The sequence below is a fragment of the Anomaloglossus baeobatrachus genome, unplaced genomic scaffold, assembly GCF_048569485.1.
Source record: "Anomaloglossus baeobatrachus isolate aAnoBae1 unplaced genomic scaffold, aAnoBae1.hap1 Scaffold_256, whole genome shotgun sequence".
Lineage (NCBI taxonomy): Eukaryota > Metazoa > Chordata > Amphibia > Anura > Aromobatidae > Anomaloglossus > Anomaloglossus baeobatrachus.
Window position 1 is genome coordinate 349,593 of NW_027442123.1, and position 22,076 is coordinate 371,668.

Genomic DNA, 22,076 nt, shown 5'->3' on the forward strand with positions numbered 1-22,076 from the left:
TGATGAAAGGGCTTTCTACGGGCAAGGATGGCAAAGGGTGGCAGTGACGGAAAGTCAGGCAGCCTGTCCTGTCCTGTCCTGTCCGTCCGTCTTTTTGTATCATGAATTGGAAAGACTGCAAGGGGGAGGGGAGGTGCTTGGAGGAGGAGGAGTTATTCAGATTAATTGCAGTGGGCGGCGGCTGCAAAAAGCATCATTCTTCTTGTTTTTGCTCTGCAAAACAGCCTTTTCAAGGGTTGGCTTGGGTGACAAAATGTCTTCTGTAGGCGTGGGTTTGTCTCCCTCTCCCTAAGATGTGTCCGGTATAGGCCAGGGTGCCACTCAAGGCCGTAACCAATTCGGGTTATAGCTTCTCGGCCTTTTGGCTAAGATCAAGTGTAGTTTCGGAGGACGCTACCTTGGTCGGTACTGGAAGGTGCCTGGGATTGCACGTCTGCCGGCCTTGAGGAAGTGTGTGCGCCTTCTGGTGACACATAGCCCTCTTGTGCCTGGACGGTTCCCAGGCAACGGGAGGCGATCACCTTTGTTATTTTGAAGTCCTACTGATAAACAGAAAAAAAAAAAAATTAAATCTGTTCTTATCAGTTTAATATCTGATACGTCCCCTCTCTGGGGACCATATATTAAATGGATTTTTAGAACAAGGAGATGGAAAAAATCTTGCTCTGTCCACTCCACGCATTGACCTGGTATTGCAGTACCTCCAGGACCGGTGCACCCCTTCTTAACCCAGTTTCCAAAAGCAGAACTCAATTCACCTGATTCAAATGAGCCCCATTAGTGAATTGAAAGAAAGCAAAAACTTTATATGCACCTCAATTTGGCCAATTCACTTTTCACACTTTCACCCTTTTTTTTATCTTTCACACCTTTTACTTGCTTTATTGATGCAAAAGCTGTGCCAAATAGCAAACTCATCTCCACTCAACTTGACCAACTCTGCTATGTCCCGTGCAGTATCTTATTCTCAGTCTTATCTAGATCATTTGCAATTGAATAGAATAGATCCCTTTTGGACACATTGGATTCAGCTGCTGCAGTGACTGCAGGTGTTAGAAGATGCAGACTTGGCATCAGGTGCTGTCTATCAGATTCCACTCCAATTAAAGCTTCCATTGTTTTTCGGTGTTTTCTTTGAGCAATGATGATGTCTTTAGTGATCTGTTGGCTCCCTCTCCTGGAGGAAGAGTTTGCTTGCTCTTGGACTTTCAAAAAGAGAGGTCATGATAGACATTTAGCTTCTGAGCCCAATTGGGGACAGTCATGGGTGATGAATGTTTTGCAACCTGCTGCGAAGCCTGATACCGCAATATAAGGAACGTCAAATACTAAGAATGGGCGGCCTATGAAAGAATTAGTACTTTCATTAAGCATACTTAAACGGCTAATTGGGAATAGACAAACTGTAAAAAGCCCTCTGAGAAAGCCCCTCTCTAACCTTTGTTAGTAAGCTTTTCTGTAGTCTGCCTGTTGATGTATTTTCCGTTTGAACAGTGCACAACATGAAGTGACGGAACACTGGCTTGTCACAATGTCCCCCGCTGACATCACAATAGCGCTGCTGCCTAGAAAGCCAGCTGCGCAGCAGAAGTTGCTCTTTGGGTGGGATGGTGGGCTAATGTATCTATTCCTGCTTGGTGTGAGTTTGACATGATCTAGAGCAACGAGTTCCAGCGGCTAGCGGTTGATTATTGGCTGTAATGGGGCTTTCTGGCTGGTGCCAGCCTTTCTTCTTAGCACACAGGAACCACAATCCCTACACCATGCTTCGATGGATTCTCTCATCCCAGCCCAGTAAAACTACATATTTCACACAGTTATAAGCAGCCCATGGGCATTCACCTGGAGTAAAACCCATAACAGCTCATAGACCAAACAATCAATCTACCACTGGACCAAAGACAGGAAGCTAAATCCACTGCCTGCGGTAACTAACTTAATCCTATAGTCTACTCACACAACAAACCCAAGAGAAAGGAAAAAAACATGGCTTCGATTATCCATCCAATGAAAACGCATAACCATTGTGAGCCATTGGACAATGCAATTGCACACATGGTGACATGGTGCACGGCCCAATGAATCAAGTCTGTACTTCATATTCACGGTTTAAGCCCTTGGGTTCTAATGTGTCCAGAGTACATATCCAGAAAGATTCCCTTTCTTTGTGCTAAGCACAAGTCAACAATACGTTGTAAGCAGATTCTATTACCAGTCCCACACCATTTTGTGACGCATAATCGCACAGTGGCCCAATTAAGATTCCAAGTCATCGAACATGTCCCAGCCATACGCAGAGGAGGCGATAGAATTAGGAAGCTCAAAGAAAGGGAATCTTTCTGGATATATACTCTGGGCACGTTGGAACCCAAGGGCTTAAACCATGAATATGAAGAACCGACTTGATTCATTGGGCCGTGCACATTTTTTCTAACGCCCGGTTCTTTTTCGTGTTCACACTATATATGGTTCCACTATGTATGGAGTTCCATTCTTCCTTGTTTTTTATTTGTCATGTTTGTCTGATTACCTTGTCTAACAGTTTTTTCTCCCCTTTCTTTACCTTCCAGGTTCCCATAGTCACGTGAAATATCCCTGTTGCACTTGATTACGGCTCACTATTCACTATAGGATGTCTTATATCTAACATCACACTCTCACCCATCAGCACTCTATAGGTTTGTATAAGGTATGCGCTTACACATCCGGTCCTCCATAGGTATTTCCACTTATGTAGCACTATCCCTATGATCACTCATAACTCATACCCTTGTAGTCAATTACAGCCTCCTCTCTCCCCTCTCCCCTTCTCCCTTTCCATCTATAATTTTGCCAGTACAATATTAGTTTACATTAGGCACACACTCACATATTCCTTTCCTTAGTGACTTATTGTAATTCACATTCGCATACAATTCTCTATGCCTGCCCCATTACTACATTCATACCTACTTGACCCTATCCTGATACCCCTTGTCTCACCTTGTTGGTCCCTACACCTGTTATCATCTCCTTTCCTGTGTCTGTCTTGTCACACAACACATTTTAGCATATCCCTTGTGCTCCTTATTACCTGTCCTGCCTATAAGAATTATGTCCATTATGTCCATGCATGGCCCAATGAATCAAGTCTGTACTTCATATTCATGGTTTAAGCCTTTGGGTTCCAATGTGCTCAGAGTATATATCCAGAAAGATTCCCTTTCTTTGAGCTTCCTAATTCTATTGCCTCCTCTGCGTATGGCTTGGACATGTTCGATGACTTGGAATCTTAATTGGATCACTGTGTGATTATGCGTCACAAAATGGTGTGGGACTGGTAATAGAATCTGCTTACAATGTATTGTTGACTTGTGTTTAGCTCAAAGAAAGAGAATCTTTCTGGATATGTACTCTGGGCACATTAGAACCCAAGGGCTTAAACCGTGAATATGAAGTAAAGACTTGATTCATTGGGCCCTGCACCATGTCACCATGTGTCCAATTGCATTGTCCAATGGCTCACAATGGTTATGCGTTTTCATTGGATGGATAATCGAAGCCATGTTTTTTTCCTTTCTGTTGGGTTTGTTGTGTGAGTAGCCTATAGGATTAAGTTGGTTACCGCAGGCAGTGGATTTAACTTCCTGTCTTTGGTCCAGTGGTAGATGGATTGTCTGGTCTATGAGCTGTTATTGGTTTGAATGCAGGTGAATGCCCATGGGCTGCTTATGACTGTGTAAAATATGTAGTTTTACTGGGCTGGGATGAGAGAATCCATTGAAGCATGGTGTAGGGATTGTGGTTCCTGTGTGCTAAGAAGAGAGGCTGGCACCAGCCAGAAAGCCCCATTGCAGCCAATAATCACTTAATAACTTTTTCAACTTGTCATCATATGGGAGGCCTTCCATTCCTTGTAGTAGTCTAGTTGCCCACCTTTGAACTGACTCTAACTTCTGAATGTCCTTTTTAAAATGTGGAGCCCAAAACTGGTTCCCATATTCCAGATGTAGCCTTACAAGTGATTTATAGAGGTGTAACAATACGTTGGGATCACGGGATCTAATCTCCCTTTTTATACACCCTAAAATCTTGTCCCAAGCAGCATTCCATCAGCCTCTGGAAGGTTCCTGGCGCATTGCACAGCTCGAAGGGCATGCTTTTGAACTCGCAGAGACCCATAGGGGTGGCGAAGGCGGTCTTCTCCCGGTCTGCCTCAGCAACGGACACTTGCCAATAGTGACTAGTGAGATCAAGGGTAGAAAAATAATTTGCAGTTCTCAATGCAGCTAGCGATTCCTCAATACGGGGAGTGGTGCCGTCCTTCTTTTTTAACAGGATCAACAGAGCTGCCCAAAGGCTACAACTGTCACGGATAACCCCAGCCGCCTTCATGTTGCTCAACATGTCCTTGGTACACTGGCAATGTGAAGGTGGTATTGGCTTATAGCTCTCTTTGATGGGTGGGTGTGCACCTGTGGGGATGTGGTGTTGGACCCCTTTTATTCCCCCAAAATCTAGCGGGCTTCCCACCGGTAACCCGCTCCCCAGCTTGGATGGATGCTGAGGGAGCCCCTTTTGCCCGCAGGCTCTGGCCCTGGGAACTGTAGCCTTGGCGGTGACTGTGCTTCCCTCTACGGTGTGAGCTGTTGCCTTCAATCGGGTCTTGACTGCTGGGAAACCCTGGAGGTTCCTGTCGCTAACGGATTTGACCGGTTTTACGGCGACTCCTAGACTGGTCGGGGTCCGTAGGCCCTGCCGGATGGTGCTGGCTTCTCTTCACTCCCCGATTTGGTACCGACGGGCCACCGCCCATCCCCGGTCCGTACGGTTCACTCCAATCAGCCTCTCCTGCAGAAGGTCACCACCGTCTGCCAACCTTGCTGAGTGCCCGGGCCACACACCCGGACACGGTCAGTCTCCTCTCCTCTTCACTTCTCTAACTCCAAAACTGATCTCTAATCTGACTCCTTTTCCCGCCTCCAGGACTGTGAACTCCTCGGTGGGTGGGATCAACCGCCTGGCCCACCCCCTGGTGTGGACATCAGCCCCTGGAGGAAGGCAACTAGGATTTGTGTTTAGCTTCGGTGTGCCTAGCCGGAGTGTAGAGTGTGTTGGTGTAGTACCTGTGACGACCTGGCTTGTCCAGGGCGCCACATTCCCCTATAGTAAAATGCAGACCGTCCGCGGGCTGCCCGTCCATCACCGGTTTTATTTTCACAACTGAAAAAGAATAAAACGGTAAAACATGTAAAAGCATCATAAACATTTTACAACGGTACAGCTTCCGCTCTTCTCCCACCCAAACAACCTGGCCCTGATGCTGCCCCTAAGAAGCGGGCAGCACCCCTTGACCCCAGTCCAGCACCAAGTTGCCCGAGCGGGTTCTGTCTCTTTCAGGGGGCCCACGTCCAAGGGGACCCCTGAACCCCCGGAGGATCGCCACTGGTTACGGTAGTGGCGGGCCTAGGCCATCCCTTTCCTCCAGGCCCATCCTCCCAAATCAGCCTCTCCGGAGGCGGTAACGGTGTCAAGCCAACAAACATTTTTATTTACATTGCACTAAGTTTGTGGTTGCCCTGCAAGTTCTCGGGCTTGTCCGTAAGCAGTTCCTTACGCAATGGTTGCACAGTCCCTACGGGGACAACAGTTGCCGGCAACGGCCGGTTTAATCACGGTTCAATCAGGTAAACTTCTTTGGTTGATCATCTTTACTTATCATTTAAAACTTTCAAACTGGTACACTCAACACATAAAGCCCCCCCCTTTTAAAGAGTAGTTTCCCTGTACCTAAGTGGGGGTCTACCTAGGTTGGGGCGAGTGGACCTTCGGGGTCCGGTGTCAGTGGTGACAGGCAGTGGGGCAGAGGGAACAGTCAGTTCCTCCTCCCTGCTATCATGTGGGGCAGGCGGAGGCGTAGGGGAGCTGGGTACAGGTACATCCCTGGGCACTGGCTCGCGGTTAACCGTTTCCATCATTTCTTCATCCACGGGTTGTGGGAACAGTATCACTGGAAGGATCACCGCACCGTTCTGTGTAGGCCAGTCTGCTGGAAAATCACCCATCATGGTGTGGATTACCTCTTTTTCCTTCTCCACTGGACTGGGAACTGGAGCCTCATCCGCTACTCTCAATGCTGGTGGGCACTTCTTCAGGTGGTCTCGGGAAACCGTGGCCAAAGTCCCCCCCTGGTCACGGCTGATCTGGTAGGCCTTCCCATTCTCCCATCCTGTGGGCTGGACTACATACGGGGTTTTTTCCCATTGATCATCCAGCTTGTGGGCCCTCCCGCTTCAGCACTACATCCCCAGGTTGGAAGGAACCGGCAGGCGCCTTCTTGTTGAAGCACTGCTCCTGTTGTCCCCGACTCCGGCACAAGTTCTTTTCAACATACTCCTGGACCTGTCGGTACTGTGTCCTCCGCCGAGTGTCCCATTCAGCTGTCGACAGGAGTGCTTCTGAAGCTTCCAAGCCCATTTCCAGATCCACTGGTAGCCGGCCGGGACGAGCTCTCATCAGGTATGCTGGAGTGCATTTCGTAGAGCTGGAAGGGATGTTGTTGTACATATCGACCAGGTCAGGTAGCTTCTCCAGCCACAGGTTCCGCTCTTCCAGTGGTAACGTCTTGAGGAGGCCCAGGACCAAGTGGTTCATCTTTTCACAAATGCCATTGGTTTGGGCGTGGTAAGGCGTGGTCCGGATTTTCTTGCAGCCGTACAACTGGCAGAATTCCTGGAATACCTCTGCTTCAAAGGCCGGACCCTGGTCGGTAAGCACCCTCTCCGGGTACCAATGCGGTCAACAGAAATAAGCCTGGAAAGCCTTAGCAGCGGTGCGGCCGGTTAAGTCCTTAACTGGGACAACCACCAGGAACCTCGAGTAGTGGTCTACGATGGTCAGAGCGTAGGTGTACCCACTTCGGCTGGGGGTGAGCTTTACATGGTCAAGGGCAACCAGCTCCAGCGGTTGGTGTGTAATGATCGGGTGTAGGGGTGCCTTCTGGCTGGCCTCGTCCTTCCTTCTCAATGCGCAAGGGCCACATTCTCGGCACCAGGCCTCCACAGATTCCCGCATTCCACTCCAATAGAACCGCTCTCTTAACAACATCTCTAGCTTCTTCCACCCGAAGTGCACTGCACCATCATGGTATGCTTGCAGGACGGTGGGTACGTTAGCCTGGGGAATCACCAGCTGGCGGATCTTCTCGTGAGTCTTTGGATTAATCAGCTCGCGATACAACTTCCCCTGGTGTAGGTATAGCCGGTTCCGTTCTTGCCACAGACGTTGGGCTTCGGCAGGGGCAGCAGGGTCTATCCCAGCAGAACCCTGTTCCACTAGAGTCTTGACCAGGCGGACAGCAGGTGCCTGGTCCTGAGCTTCCTGCCAGTCCTGTCGGGGCAGCGGATCCAGGTTCACCCGTTGTTGGTAGACGTGCACCTTCTCAGTGAATGGCCGGTGAAATGCAGGCAACTCGATCTCTTCGAGGTCATCATCCTCTGGCCCCTCTTCCGACAGGTGGGGCATCCGGGAGAGTGCATTGGCATTGACGTTGGTACGGCCGGCCCGGTACTTGATGGTGAAATCGTAGTTGGCTAACCTGGTCACCCACCGCTGCTCCAACGCGCCCAGCTTGGCCGTATCTAGATGGGTCAGCAGGTTATTGTCTGTGTACGCGGTGAACTTGGCTGCTGCCAGGTAATGACGGAACCGCTCGGTGATAGCCCACACCAGTGCCAAGAGCTCAAGCTTGAAGGAGATGTAGTTCTCAGGGTTCCTCTCAGTCGGTCGGAGTTTTTGGCTAGCATAAGCTATTACCTTTTCCCTTCTGTCTTGGACCTGGGATAGAACAGCCCCCAAGCCCACATTGCTGGCGTCGGTGTAGAGGATGAATGGGCGGCTGTAGTCAGGGTACGCTAGGATTTCCTCTCCGGTCAGGGCTGTTCTCAGCTGGCGGAAGGATTCCTCATGCTTTTCTTCCCACACCAATGGGGCTACTAGGGATCTACCACCCTTGGTCTGTCCTACGAGGAGGTCTTGCATGGGGGCAGCCATCTTTGTGTACCCCTTAATGAAGCGACGGTAATATCCCACCAGGCCCAGAAACTGCCTCACTTCCCTCACTGTGGTCGGTCTCGGCCAGTCTTGGATGGCGGTGATCTTCTCGGGGTTGGGGGCGACACCTTCCGCACCAACCACATGTCCTAGGTACTGCACTCTGGGTTTCAGCAGATGACACTTTGAGGGCTTCAACTTCATCCCATACTTGGCAAGGGACGCGAACACCTCGGCTAGGTGCTCCAGGTGGGCTTCATACGTCTGTGAGTACACAATCACATCATCCAAGTACAGCAAAATGGTCCCATAGGCAGTCTTCTCTCGGTCTTCCGGTGCCACGGCCACCTGCCAGTACCCGCTGGTGAGGTCAAGGGTGGAGAAGTAGTTAGCGGTTCTCAGCGAGGCCAGGGACTCTTTGATGCGGGGCAGAGGGTAAGCATCCTTATGCGTTATCTGGTTAATCTTCCGGTAATCCACACACATCCGCATGGTGCCATCCTTCTTCTTAACCAGCACCAACGGAGCGGCCCAGGGACTACAGCTGTCCCTAATAACCCCTGCCTCCTTCATGTTCCTCAACATGTCTTTGGCGCATTGGTAGTGCGCAGGGGGAATAGGCCTGTATCTCTCTTTAATAGGGGAGTGTGTACCGGTAGGGATGTGGTGTTGAACCCCTTTAATCTGCCCAAAATCTAGAGGGTGCTTGCTAAAAACCCGCTCATACTCCTGTACCACCCGGTATACCCCTTCCTTGTGGTTTGAAATTGGTTGAAGGATTTCACCAGCACAAAACTCCAGGCATTTTGTTCTTTAAAATAAAACTTCCTTTATTTTCTTATCATTAAAAAGTCCATGCTATGGTGGTCAAGCCCATGTCAGAGAGGACGCGTTTCGAACATCCAGTTCTTATTCAGTCTCTAAACCATCTAGTCACAGAACTGTTTAAAAAGGGCTGAACCCAAACATGTGATCAAATGCAAGGAGAGAGCAAGACAATTACAAAAACATTAACCCCTTGAGTTATATCACTCCATATAATGCTTATAACACTTATATATATATACAAAGTTTTTTTAGTTTTTTAGCCAGATTAATATGCAAACATCAATTCATTTCTTTTATTTAAACCTTTCGGAAATCTAGTGCCCATTAAAAACATCCATTTTATTTCTCTCTGAAAGAGGATATCTTTCAAATTTCCACCCCTTCTAGGTAGTTGAATTTTTTCAATGGCATTAACTTTCATGCCTGTTAAATTACCTGCATGTGCGTCGCGAAAATGTTGAGACGCTCCTGATAATTTTCTGGTGGTGGCATTATTAACATCATAAATGTGTTCAGATATCCTCTTTCTGAGAGAACGACAAGTGCTGCCTATATATTGTAACTGGCAAATAGTACACGATATTAAATAAACCACATGGTCTGAACTGCAGTTTATGAGTGACATTATTTTATACGTTTTTTTATCTGTAAATGAAGAAAATTCTTTCACATTTGACATATAACCGCATAGTCCACACGATCTGTGGCCACATTTGAAAGAGCCTGTGCTGGGTAACCAATTGCCAGTGTTTTTTTTAGTGGAACCGCACCTATTCATATGATCACTAGGTGATAACATGGATCCCAATGTAATGTTCCTTTTTGAAACAAATTTAACTCCATTTTTTAAGATTTTGTGTAATGTGTCATCTGTAGATAAAATGGGTAAATATTTTTTAATAATTTTAATTACATCATAATAATTTTTACTGTATGTTGTTGAAAAAACAACTGACAATTCTTTCTGGGGATTATCTCTGGTTTTATTCATGTCCAAATATTGTGACCTACTCACTTTGATTGCCTTGGTTTTGGCTTTCTGGAGATTTGTCATTTTATACCCTCTTGCCAAAAACCTTTTTTCAATAGTGCTGCATTCTGCCTCAAAACCATTTTGGGTGTTGCAACATCTCCTAGCACGGACATATTCACCTGTAGGGATGTTATTTATAGCATGCTTTGGATGGCAACTTCCCGCATGTAATAATGAGTTGCCTGATATGGGTTTTCTATAAAGACTGCAATTAATTTCTCCATTGTCACTCTTCCCATGGAATTGTATATCCAAAAAATTAATTTTTGATACATCATGAAAAAAAGTGAAAAAGAGATTATGGGCATTATTATTAATATATGATATGAAATCCTCAATTTTTTTGTTTGGATTTTGCCATACAATAAGTACATCATCTATAAATCTCAGATATAATACTATATCCGAGAAAAAAGGATTGCACTGATTAAAAATATATTGTTCTTCCCACCAAAACATAAATATGCCTGCTAGAGAGGGGGAAAACCGTGCGCCCATTGAACATCCCTGTAACTGAATATATCCTTTATTTAAAAAGGTAAAATAGTTGTTTTTGAGTAAAAACTCAGTTACGTCAATCAAATAGTCCTGTAATTCAAGTGAGTAGTCAGAATATTTTTTGAGCAAATCTTTCAACGCTAAAATGGCAAGAGAATGTGGAATGGATGTATACAGTGATTGCACATCACAAGTTAACCAACTAAAATTATCTTGCCATTTCATCTGAGAAATAATATTCAACACATGTTTGCTATCCAGGACATAGCCAGGAGACATTTTAGGAAGAAATTGAAGGTGGTTATCCAACCACTCTGCTAGATGTTCAGTATAAGAATCTATACCTGAGACAATCGGTCTCATTTTTGGGGGAAATTGGTTTTTATGTGACTTGGGTAAGGCATGTAATAATGGTATTAAACAATAAGATGGATTAAGATAATCTCTCAATTTTTCATCAATTAAACCCAAATGTAAGCCTTCTTCTAGAATTTTTTCCAAGGATTTTTTTATATCTGCAGAGGGGTCATGATCGACTCTCCTGTAGGTATCACAATCCTGTAACATAGTCAATACCTCCCTTTCATAAAGTCCAGTATCCAAAACTACGACTGCCCCCCCCTTGTCAGAATTTTTTATTATGATGTTAGAGTTTTTTTGCAAGGAAATAATCGCATCCTTCTCAGTCTTAGACAAATTTTTAACCATTGGTTCTTGTAAATGAGAAAGAGCAGTTAATTCCTTTTCTACTATGTTCTGGAAATCAGTCATCTGATCACACCTCGAAGGTATGGGATAAAAACTGGGATTAGGAACATTAAAGTGGGAAACCACACAATGTGGATTGGGTCCGGCACCACTATCACTTGACAAATCATGCAAATCTTGTAAAGCCATTTGTTCTTTAAATGACATAGGAGAGAAAAAAATGTCAGCTGATGCATTTGAAACATTAGGAACATTAACCTCATTTTCATCGTGAAAGAAGTGTTTTTTTACTGTTAATTTTCGGATAAACTTATTAACATCTAGTATTGTTTTAAAAAGATCAAACCTCTTGTTGGGAACAAAATTTAAACCCCTTTTCAAAACACTAATTTCACTGCTGTTTAAAATGCATGCCGACATATTTATAACAGAAAAATTATTATTATCAATATTCATTTCCTTTTCCCCCTCGTGAAATGATTGTGTTGGTACACATGACTTTCTATGTTTGCGGCCGCTCCTCCTTGTTTTTTTCGATTTTTTTGAAAAAACGGCTGATTTTTCAAGTTTTTTGACACACTTGAAGAAGTGGATGGGGTGTCAAAATTATTATCGGACGTGTCAGTATTATAGTCTGTAGAGTCCACATCAGTCGTTTCAAAGTCCGTAGAAGAAAAATTGACACGAGTAGAATTGTTACGTCTTTTATGATTTTTCAATATGGATCTGGGACCAGCTTGGAAAAATCTCCTGGAATTATGCCAATTGTAGATTTTATTATCCTCATAGTCCCTTAAATCACGAACAAACTTTTTTTCTTTGAATGCAGTGATTGTATCCTCAAGGGCAATGATTTTAGTGTTTATCTGGTCTTTCGTGGTCTTATAAGCATCCAGACCTGAATATTGTGCAAGGGAAACTTCAATTTCTTTAATTTTATTCTCCAACACACCTATTTTATTTCGTTCTTGTTCTATAATTAATTGAATAAGTCTTTTGGAGCATTCAGATAAGATAGTGTCCCATTTTGCAACAAATTCTTGATTAAATTCAACTGTGGGTCTTTTGTTCAGCCGAAGTCCCCTGGGAACCATATTTTTGTCAAGATATGCTTGCAAGGTTTCGCTGTCCCACCAGGTACGAATTCTCGCTGACATCACTTTTTCTAATTCCCACATAATTTGATTCATTTCTGTGTGCGTTTCCAAGGGGGTACCTTGTTTATTCAATGAAAACATTTTTGCTGCTCTCTCCATACGTAGTCTGTCTGAAGTAACAAAAATCTGATTGCTATTAGCTTCATTCATCTGGTCTTCCATTTTATGACAGAATTTTTTATAAGGAACTATAAGTCATGCAATTTCATCATATAAAGTATACAATGTCTCTTATTGAAAAGATCCAAAACAATGATAATTGACTTACTGACAGTTCCTATTCATGAATCACAGGGAGCACGGGTATAGCAGCTCAAGGTGAAGGTAGAAAGAGGTTTTTTGCCCAGCTCACCTGTGTGATGGAAGCCAGTAATCCTGGGCTGTGCACGGAGAAGAGGTTTGGAGAGCCAGTCCATGTGCATTGAAATTGGTTGAAGGATTTCACCAGCACAAAACTCCAGGCATTTTGTTCTTTAAAATAAAACTTCCTTTATTTTCTTATCATTAAAAAGTCCATGCTATGGTGGTCAAGCCCATGTCAGAGAGGACGCGTTTCGAACATCCAGTTCTTATTCAGTCTCTAAACCATCTAGTCACAGAACTGTTTAAAAAGGGCTGAACCCAAACATGTGATCAAATGCAAGGAGAGAGCAAGACCATTACAAAAACATTAACCCCTTGAGTTATATCACTCCATATAATGCTTATAACACTTATATATATATACAAAGTTTTTTTAGTTTTTTAGCCAGATTAATATGCAAACATCAATTCATTTCTTTTATTTAAACCTTTCGGAAATCTAGTGCCCATTAAAAACATCCATTTTATTTCTCTCTGAAAGAGGATATCTTTCAAATTTCCACCCCTTCTAGGTAGTTGAATTTTTTCAATGGCATTAACTTTCATGCCTGTTAAATTACCTGCATGTGCGTCGCGAAAATGTTGAGACGCTCCTGATAATTTTCTGGTGGTGGCATTATTAACATCATAAATGTGTTCAGATATCCTCTTTCTGAGAGAACGACAAGTGCTGCCTATATATTGGAACTGGCAAATAGTACACGATATTAAATAAACCACATGGTCTGAACTGCAGTTTATGAGTGACATTATTTTATACGTTTTTTTATCTGTAAATGAAGAAAATTCTTTCACATTTGACATATAACCGCATAGTCCACACGATCTGTGGCCACATTTGAAAGAGCCTGTGCTGGGTAACCAATTGCCAGTGTTTTTTTTTTAGTGGAACCGCACCTATTCATATGATCACTAGGTGATAACATGGATCCCAATGTAATGTTCCTTTTTGAAACAAATTTAACTCCATTTTTTAAGATTTTGTGTAATGTGTCATCTGTAGATAAAATGGGTAAATATTTTTTAATAATTTTAATTACATCATAATAATTTTTACTGTATGTTGTTGAAAAAACAACTGACAATTCTTTCTGGGGATTATCTCTGGTTTTATTCATGTCCAAATATTGTGACCTACTCACTTTGATTGCCTTGGTTTTGGCTTTCTGGAGATTTGTCATTTTATACCCTCTTGCCAAAAACCTTTTTTCAATAGTGCTGAATTCTGCCTCAAAACCATTTTGGGTGTTGCAACATCTCCTAGCACGGACATATTCACCTGTAGGGATGTTATTTATAACATGCTTTGGATGGCAACTTCCCGCATGTAATAATGAGTTGCCTGATATGGGTTTTCTATAAAGACTGCAATTAATTTCTCCATTGTCACTCTTCCCATGGAATTGTATATCCAAAAAATTAATTTTTGATACATCATGAAAAAAAGTGAAAAAGAGATTATGGGCATTATTATTAATATATGATATGAAATCCTCAATTTATTTGTTTGGATTTTGCCATACAATAAGTACATCATCTATAAATCTCAGATATAATACTATATCCGAGAAAAAAGGATTGCACTGATTAAAAATATATTGTTCTTCCCACCAAAACATAAATATGCCTGCTAGAGAGGGGGAAAACCGTGCGCCCATTGAACATCCCTGTAACTGAATATATCCTTTATTTAAAAAGGTAAAATAGTTGTTTTTGAGTAAAAACTCAGTTACGTCAATCAAATAGTCCTGTAATTCAAGTGAGTAGTCAGAATATTTTTTGAGCAAATCTTTCAACGCTAAAATGGCAAGAGAATGTGGAATGGATGTATACAGTGATTGCACATCACAAGTTAACCAACTAAAATTATCTTGCCATTTCATCTGAGAAATAATATTCAACACATGTTTGCTATCCAGGACATAGCCAGTTTATCATTTAAGTGGAAATCCAGTAAAAGTTTCATTTGGCTACTTTGCACTCTCGAGATAATCGTCACCATGTGCCAAATGCAATATTAAAACAGTAATCTGAACACATTCGCGCAAAAATGAAATGAAACTTTTACTGGATTTCCACTTACTTTATCAAATCTCATCTCCACCACACAGGACAAGTTTGCATCTGTTATAGTTTTGGAGAAAATTGTGGTCATTTCATTTTTGCGCGAATGTGTTCAGATTCCTTTTTTATTGCATTTGGCACATGGTGACGATTATCTCGAGAGTGCAAAGTAGCCAAATGAAACTTTTACTGGATTTCCACTTACTTTATCAAATCTCATCTCCACCACACAGGACAAGTTTGCATCTGTTATAGTTTTGGAGAAAATTGTGGTCATTTCATTTTTGCGCGAATGTGTTCAGATTCCTTTTTTATTGCATTTGGCACATGGTGACGATTATCTCGAGAGTGCAAAGTAGCCAAATGAAACTTTTACTGGATTTCCACTTACTTTATCAAATCTCATCTCCACCACACAGGACAAGTTTGCATCTGTTATAGTTTTGGAGAAAATTGTGGTCATTTCATTTTTGCGCGAATGTGTTCAGATTCCTTTTTTATTGCATTTGGCACATGGTGACGATTATCTCGAGAGTGCAAAGTAGCCTAATGAAACTTTTACTGGATTTCCACTTACTTTATCAAATCTCATCTCCACCACACAGGACAAGTTTGCATCTGTTATAGTTTTGGAGAAAATTGTGGTCATTTCATTTTTGCGCGAATGTGTTCAGATTACTGTTTTAATATTGCATTTGGCACATGGTGACGATTATCTCGAGAGTGCAAAGTAGCCAAATGAAACTTTTACTGGATTTCCACTTACTTTATCAAATCTCATCTCCACCACACAGGACAAGTTTGCATCTGTTATAGTTTTGGAGAAAATTGTGGTCATTTCATTTTTGCGCAAATGTGTTCAGATTCCTTTTTTATTGCATTTGGCACATGGTGACGATTATCTCGAGAGTGCAAAGTAGCCAAATGAAACTTTTACTGGATTTCCACTTACTTTATCAAATCTCATCTCCACCACACAGGACAAGTTTGCATCTGTTATAGTTTTGGAGAAAATTGTGGTCATTTCATTTTTGCGCGAATGTGTTCAGATTCCTGTTTTAATATTGCATTTGGCACATGGTGACGATTATCTCGAGAGTGCAAAGTAGCCAAATGAAACTTTTACTGGATTTCCACTTACTTTATCAAATCTCATCTCCACCACACAGGACAAGTTTGCATCTGTTATAGTTTTGGAGAAAATTGTGGTCATTTCATTTTTGCGCGAATGTGTTCAGATTCCTGTTTTAATATTGCATTTGGCACATGGTGACGATTATCTCGAGAGTGCAAAGTAGCCAAATGAAACTTTTACTGGATTTCCACTTACTTTATCAAATCTCATCTCCACCACACAGGACAAGTTTGCATCTGTTATAGTTTTGGAGAAAATTGTGGTCATTTCATTTTTGCGCGAATGTGTTCAGATTCCTTTTTTATTGCATTTGGCACATGGTGACGATTATCTCGAGAGTGCAAAGTAGCCAAATGAAACTTTTACTGGATTTCCACTTACTTTATCAAATCTCATCTCCACCACACAGGACAAGTTTGCATCTGTTATAGTTTCGGAGAAAATTGTGGTCATTTCATTTTTGCGCGAATGTGTTCAGATTCCTTTTTTATTGCATTTGGCACATGGTGACGATTATCTCGAGAGTGCAAAGTAGCCAAATGAAACTTTTACTGGATTTCCACTTACTTTATCAAATCTCATCTCCACCACACAGGACAAGTTTGCATCTGTTAAAGTTTTGGAGAAAATTGTGGTCATTTTATTTTTGCGCGAATGTGTTCAGATTACTGTTTTATTGCATTTGGCACATGGTGACGATTATCTCGAGAGTGCAAAGTAGCCATATGAAACTTTTACTGGATTTCCACTTACTTTATCAAATCTCATCTCCACCACACAGGACAAGTTTGCATCTGTTATAGTTTTGGAGAAAATTGTGGTCATTTCATTTTTGCGCGAATGTGTTCAGATTACTGTTTTGTTGCATTTGGCACATGGTGACGATTATCTCGAGAGTGCAAAGTAGCCAAATGAAACTTTTACTGGATTTCCACTTACTTTATCAAATCTCATCTCCACCACACAGGACAAGTTTGCATCTGTTATAGTTTTGGAGAAAATTGTGGTCATTTCATTTTTGCGCGAATGTGTTCAGATTCCTGTTTTAATATTGCATTTGGCACATGGTGACGATTATCTCGAGAGTGCAAAGTAGCCAAATGAAACTTTTACTGGATTTCCACTTACTTTATCAAATCTCATCTCCACCACACAGGACAAGTTTGCATCTGTTATAGTTTTGGAGAAAATTGTGGTCATTTCATTTTTGCGCGAATGTGTTCAGATTCCTTTTTTATTGCATTTGGCACATGGTGACGATTATCTCGAGAGTGCAAAGTAGCCAAATGAAACTTTTACTGGATTTCCACTTACTTTATCAAATCTCATCTCCACCACACAGGACAAGTTTGCATCTGTTATAGTTTTGAAGAAAATTGTGGTCATTTCATTTTTGCGCGAATGTGTTCAGATTCCTGTTTTAATATTGCATTTGGCACATGGTGACGATTATCTCGAGAGTGCAAAGTAGCCAAATGAAACTTTTACTGGATTTCCACTTACTTTATCAAATCTCATCTCCACCACACAGGACAAGTTTGCATCTGTTATAGTTTTGGAGAAAATTGTGGTCATTTCATTTTTGCACGAATGTGTTCAGATTCCTTTTTTATTGCATTTGGCACATGGTGACGATTATCTCGAGAGTGCAAAGTAGCCAAATGAAACTTTTACTGGATTTCCACTTACTTTATCAAATCTCATCTCCACCACACAGGACAAGTTTGCATCTGTTATAGTTTTGGAGAAAATTGTGGTCATTTCATTTTTGCGCGAATGTGTTCAGATTCCTGTTTTAATATTGCATTTGGCACATGGTGACGATTATCTCGAGAGTGCAAAGTAGCCAAATGAAACTTTTACTGGATTTCCACTTACTTTATCAAATCTCATCTCCACCACACAGGACAAGTTTGCATCTGTTATAGTTTTGGAGAAAATTGTGGTCATTTCATTTTTGCGCGAATGTGTTCAGATTCCTGTTTTAATATTGCATTTGGCACATGGTGACGATTATCTCGAGAGTGCAAAGTAGCCAAATGAAACTTTTACTGGATTTCCACTTACTTTATCAAATCTCATCTCCACCACACAGGACAAGTTTGCATCTGTTATAGTTTTGGAGAAAATTGTGGTCATTTCATTTTTGCGCGAATGTGTTCAGATTCCTTTTTTATTGCATTTGGCACATGGTGACGATTATCTCGAGAGTGCAAAGTAGCCAAATGAAACTTTTACTGGATTTCCACTTACTTTATCAAATCTCATCTCCACCACACAGGACAAGTTTGCATCTGTTATAGTTTCGGAGAAAATTGTGGTCATTTCATTTTTGCGCGAATGTGTTCAGATTCCTTTTTTATTGCATTTGGCACATGGTGACGATTATCTCGAGAGTGCAAAGTAGCCAAATGAAACTTTTACTGGATTTCCACTTACTTTATCAAATCTCATCTCCACCACACAGGACAAGTTTGCATCTGTTATAGTTTTGGAGAAAATTGTGGTCATTTTATTTTTGCGCGAATGTGTTCAGATTACTGTTTTATTGCATTTGGCACATGGTGACGATTATCTCGAGAGTGCAAAGTAGCCACATGAAACTTTTACTGGATTTCCACTTACTTTATCAAATCTCATCTCCACCACACAGGACAAGTTTGCATCTGTTATAGTTTTGGAGAAAATTGTGGTCATTTCATTTTTGCGCGAATGTGTTCAGATTACTGTTTTGTTGCATTTGGCACATGGTGACGATTATCTCGAGAGTGCAAAGTAGCCAAATGAAACTTTTACTGGATTTCCACTTACTTTATCAAATCTCATCTCCACCACACAGGACAAGTTTGCATCTGTTATAGTTTTGGAGAAAATTGTGGTCATTTCATTTTTGCGCGAATGTGTTCAGATTCCTGTTTTAATATTGCATTTGGCACATGGTGACGATTATCTCGAGAGTGAAAAGTAGCCAAATGAAACTTTTACTGGATTTCCACTTACTTTATCAAATCTCATCTCCACCACACAGGACAAGTTTGCATCTGTTATAGTTTTGGAGAAAATTGTGGTCATTTCATTTTTGCGCGAATGTGTTCAGATTCCTTTTTTATTGCATTTGGCACATGGTGACGATTATCTCGAGAGTGCAAAGTAGCCAAATGAAACTTTTACTGGATTTCCACTTACTTTATCAAATCTCATCTCCACCACACAGGACAAGTTTGCATCTGTTATAGTTTTGGAGAAAATTGTGGTCATTTCATTTTTGCGCGAATGTGTTCAGATTCCTGTTTTAATATTGCATTTGGCACATGGTGACGATTATCTCGAGAGTGCAAAGTAGCCAAATGAAACTTTTACTGGATTTCCACTTACTTTATCAAATCTCATCTCCACCACACAGGACAAGTTTGCATCTGTTATAGTTTTGGAGAAAATTGTGGTCATTTCATTTTTGCACGAATGTGTTCAGATTCCTTTTTTATTGCATTTGGCACATGGTGACGATTATCTCGAGAATGCAAAGTAGCCAAATGAAACTTTTACTGGATTTCCACTTACTTTATCAAATCTCATCTCCACCACACAGGACAAGTTTGCATCTGTTATAGTTTTGGAGAAAATTGTGGTCATTTCATTTTTGCGCGAATGTGTTCAGATTCCTTTTTTATTGCATTTGGCACATGGTGACGATTATCTCGAGAGTGCAAAGTAGCCAAATTAAACTTTTACTGGATTTCCACTTACTTTATCAAATCTCATCTCCACCACACAGGACAAGTTTGCATCTGTTATAGTTTTGGAGAAAATTGTGGTCATTTCATTTTTGCGCGAATGTGTTCAGATTCCTTTTTTATTGCATTTGGCACATGGTGACGATTATCTCGAGAGTGCAAAGTAGCCAAATGAAACTTTTACTGGATTTCCACTTACTTTATCAAATCTCATCTCCACCACACAGGACAAGTTTGCATCTGTTATAGTTTTGGAGAAAATTGTGGTCATTTCATTTTTGCGCGAATGTGTTCAGATTACTGTTTTAATATTGCATTTGGCACATGGTGACGATTATCTCGAGAGTGCAAAGTAGCCAAATGAAACTTTTACTGGATTTCCACTTACTTTATCAAACCTCATCTCCACCACACAGGACAAGTTTGCATCTGTTATAGTTTTGGAGAAAATTGTGGTCATTTCATTTTTGCGCGAATGTGTTCAGATTCCTTTTTTATTGCATTTGGCACATGGTGACGATTATCTCGAGAGTGCAAAGTAGCCAAATGAAACTTTTACTGGATTTCCACTTACTTTATCAAATCTCATCTCCACCACACAGGACAAGTTTGCATCTGTTATAGTTTTGGAGAAAATTGTGGTCATTTCATTTTTGCGCGAATGTGTTCAGATTCCTTTTTTATTGCATTTGGCACATGGTGACGATTATCTCGAGAGTGCAAAGTAGCCAAATGAAACTTTTACTGGATTTCCACTTACTTTATCAAATCTCATCTCCACCACACAGGACAAGTTTGCATCTGTTATAGTTTTGGAGAAAATTGTGGTCATTTCATTTTTGCGCGAATGTGTTCAGATTCCTGTTTTAATATTGCATTTGGCACATGGTGACGATTATCTCGAGAGTGCAAAGTAGCCAAATGAAACTTTTACTGGATTTCCACTTACTTTATCAAATCTCATCTCCACCACACAGGACAAGTTTGCATCTGTTATAGTTTTGGAGAAAATTGTGGTCATTTCATTTTTGCGCGAATGTGTTCAGATTCCTGTTTTAATATTGCATTTGGCACATGGTGACGATTATCTCGAGAGTGCAAAGTAGCCAAATGAAACTTTTACTGGATTTCCACTTACTTTATCAAATCTCATCTCCACCACACAGGACAAGTTTGCATCTGTTAAAGTTTTGGAGAAAATTGTGGTCATTTTATTTTTGCGCGAATGTGTTCAGATTACTGTTTTATTGCATTTGGCACATGGTGACGATTATCTCGAGAGTGCAAAGTAGCCATATGAAACTTTTACTGGATTTCCACTTACTTTATCAAATCTCATCTCCACCACACAGGACAAGTTTGCATCTGTTATAGTTTTGGAGAAAATTGTGGTCATTTCATTTTTGCGCGAATGTGTTCAGATTACTGTTTTGTTGCATTTGGCACATGGTGACGATTATCTCGAGAGTGCAAAGTAGCCAAATGAAACTTTTACTGGATTTCCACTTACTTTATCAAATCTCATCTCCACCACACAGGACAAGTTTGCATCTGTTATAGTTTTGGAGAAAATTGTGGTCATTTCATTTTTGCGCGAATGTGTTCAGATTCCTGTTTTAATATTGCATTTGGCACATGGTGACGATTATCTCGAGAGTGCAAAGTAGCCAAATGAAACTTTTACTGGATTTCCACTTACTTTATCAAATCTCATCTCCACCACACAGGACAAGTTTGCATCTGTTATAGTTTTGGAGAAAATTGTGGTCATTTCATTTTTGCGCGAATGTGTTCAGATTCCTTTTTTATTGCATTTGGCACATGGTGACGATTATCTCGAGAGTGCAAAGTAGCCAAATGAAACTTTTACTGGATTTCCACTTACTTTATCAAATCTCATCTCCACCACACAGGACAAGTTTGCATCTGTTATAGTTTTGAAGAAAATTGTGGTCATTTCATTTTTGCGCGAATGTGTTCAGATTCCTGTTTTAATATTGCATTTGGCACATGGTGACGATTATCTCGAGAGTGCAAAGTAGCCAAATGAAACTTTTACTGGATTTCCACTTACTTTATCAAATCTCATCTCCACCACACAGGACAAGTTTGCATCTGTTATAGTTTTGGAGAAAATTGTGGTCATTTCATTTTTGCACGAATGTGTTCAGATTCCTTTTTTATTGCATTTGGCACATGGTGACGATTATCTCGAGAGTGCAAAGTAGCCAAATGAAACTTTTACTGGATTTCCACTTACTTTATCAAATCTCATCTCCACCACACAGGACAAGTTTGCATCTGTTATAGTTTTGGAGAAAATTGTGGTCATTTCATTTTTGCGCGAATGTGTTCAGATTCCTGTTTTAATATTGCATTTGGCACATGGTGACGATTATCTCGAGAGTGCAAAGTAGCCAAATGAAACTTTTACTGGATTTCCACTTACTTTATCAAATCTCATCTCCACCACACAGGACAAGTTTGCATCTGTTATAGTTTTGGAGAAAATTGTGGTCATTTCA

The 22,076-nt window shown here is 41.4% G+C and overlaps 1 pseudogene; it reads left to right on the top strand.

Annotated features, from left to right (window-relative positions):
* Positions 1-516: 516 nt before the first annotated feature.
* On the top strand, positions 517-723 carry LOC142263274 (U2 spliceosomal RNA; annotated as a pseudogene).
* The last annotated feature ends 21,353 nt before the right edge of the window (positions 724-22,076 follow it).